The 2,546-nt window shown below is 42.7% G+C and overlaps 1 pseudogene; it reads left to right on the top strand.

The window, feature by feature from the left end:
- Nucleotides 1–524: 524 nt before the first annotated feature.
- Nucleotides 525–989, top strand: LOC101587261 (annotated as a pseudogene).
- The last annotated feature ends 1,557 nt before the right edge of the window (nt 990–2,546 follow it).

Here is a 2,546-nt window from a genome sequence, read left to right as displayed (position 1 = left end):
CAGGCATTGAGCTAGGGAATGGTACATTTCATCACTGAATCCTCACCATACTCCCAGTTTGCCTATGATATTTTGAAGACTGAAACAATGAACAGAGCTGGCTGACCTCCCACTTCTGGTAAACAGCAGGGTACGTGTCTGTATTCTTTTTACCACGTGGTACTGATTCCAGTATTAAATTGTGACAGATGCCAAAAAGTCATCCTAAGTCATTAATGTGCATAAAACCCTCATAGATCTCTCAAGTTTCATATAGAAGTTACCTTATTCAAGCTAGAAGTATAGGGAGTGTAATTAAAGTAGAAAATCAGAACATGGTTCTACTAGACCTAGAGGCACACAGGGAACTACAACTGGTGACAACTGAAAGCTGAAGATACACACCAGTTAAAGATAAGGGCTGTGTCTTGTGCGCTACTCTCAGCTCCTTGCTGGGTCAAAGATTTTGAGCAAATGAAGAATGAGAGGGGAGTAAAACAGGACGGCAGACCCAGTTCTTTCCTTTTGCTGTGGTGGCCACAGCCATGAGTGTGCTCAGGCTTCAGAAGAGGCTGGCCTCCGGCGTCTTCAGCTGTGGCAAAAAGAAGGTCTGGTTGGACCCCAATGAGACCAATGAAATTGCCAACCAGTTCCCGTCAGCACATCCGGAAATTGATCAAAGATGGACTGATCATCTGCAATCCTGTCACTGTCCGTTCTAGGGCGCGATGCCGGAAGACCACCTTGGCTCGCCGGAAGGGCAGGCACATGGGCACCGGTAAACAGAAGGGTGAGGCCAACGCATGGATGCCGGAGAAGGTGACCTGGAAGCGCAGACTGCGGATGCTGCAAAGCCTGCTCCGGAGATACTGGGGATCTAAGAAGATCGACCGGCACATATACCACAGCCTGTACCTGAAGGTGAAGGAGAGTGTGTTTAAGAACAAGCGGGTCCTCATATCCACAAGCTGAAAGTAGACAAGGCCTGCAAAGAGCTCCTAGCCCTTTAAGTAGGTCTTTAAGATGTTGCTGTTAGAAACTATATCATGTTCAAGTCTAGTTTGTACGATGGTACAAGACGCTCAAGAGGTGCAAATTATGGTAGTAATCATAGTGGAACTTTGCCTTTCAAAGTCCTACTGAAATCCTCTTTTCATTTTAATTTTGACTCTAGGTCAGTAGTGGTGAGCCCACGGCACACATGCTGCGACAGCCACAGAGCTCTCCCCGTAGGCATGTGAGCAAAGTCGACGTGGCCTTGCCCCAGCAGCCGAGCGTTCTGGTTCCATTGCAGTGCAGGCACTGCGTGTTAAGAGGAATTTGGATACCCAGTCTCTAAAGGGTACATCATCACTGCTCTAGGTATTGGTGTGAATTAAAAATAAAATCTGGGCTTCAGATCTCTGGTTAAGATGTTAGTTTCTAAATTCATTTTTAAATCCTAGGTCATTTCTAGGTGCTTATGATCTGCAGTTTAATAAGATCATATAGATACATATGAAGCTAGCTAAGTGATGTTTAAATTGTGATCCTTATTTTTCACTGAAAATAATTTGTTGTACTTATTACACCATATGAATCCTAAACAGACTAAGCTTGCTTCATCTCCTGGGGTAGAAGAATTCAATTCTTAATTAAATTTGTTCTCGGTTATTCTGGTCCAAAGTTGAGTGGACATTGGCAACTCCAATTTCTCTTTGTCATTTCCTTCAGGAATATTTGATTCCTCTTACACTTGTTGTTTTGATAGCAGATTCAATGAAACACACCAAGTAAAACAACCAAAATCCCCCACCTAAATCCAATAAATCCTTTCAGCTCAGATCCATGTTGAAAAACTCCAAAATCCATTTCTCCTTATCCAATGATCAATGATCCTCTCTCACCACTGCCCTCTTAATGAGCAAGATGAACAGGAACTCCAGAAAGGAGATGCTGCATGGGACTCAGACCTTGGATACTACTCCATGGAGGAATGGAAGTTCTCATCTACAGACCTTATATTTGTAGGTGTGCATTTGTGCTTTAAAGAGTCTTATGAAACTTTTTGTACTTTTTCCTATAGATTTCAGATTTACTTCTGCAATCTAGCTAACTCTGTGATTTCTTTCTTGAAGCCAAGAAGTTCACAATATTTTTCTTGTCTTTTCCCTTTCTCTTGTATGAACAACTGCTCCCCTGAGGAGTGAAACAGTGCATTCACAAAGACCTCAGTCTTTCCTATGGGATTCCATCCATCCAGGACAGGGGTAGCTGAGCCCCATTTATTTCCACTGGGAACACTAATCCAGTCTTACTTTGGCTTCCAGCAAGGGGCGAAGGACATACATTAAGGAATCCCAGTCAACTTCAGGTTACTGTGGACTTCTCTCTTCAATCCTCTCAAGAATCACTCATAGCACCTTTGTAGGTCTTCAAATCATGCATTTCCTACTCTGACACTTTAGCAAGATTTACAATGTAAGCAGTCAGTGAGAAAAATGAACCAATTACCTTTTTTAATTTTTTCTTCTTTCCATGATAAAAACTACAGAGCTTTATTCATTCCTGAGCTTGGCTTTGCAAGA

This window comes from Octodon degus, unplaced genomic scaffold (assembly GCF_000260255.1).
Source record: "Octodon degus isolate 3935 unplaced genomic scaffold, OctDeg1.0 scaffold00173, whole genome shotgun sequence".
Classification (NCBI taxonomy): domain Eukaryota; kingdom Metazoa; phylum Chordata; class Mammalia; order Rodentia; family Octodontidae; genus Octodon; species Octodon degus.
This window is presented reverse-complemented; position numbering and strand designations above follow the sequence as displayed.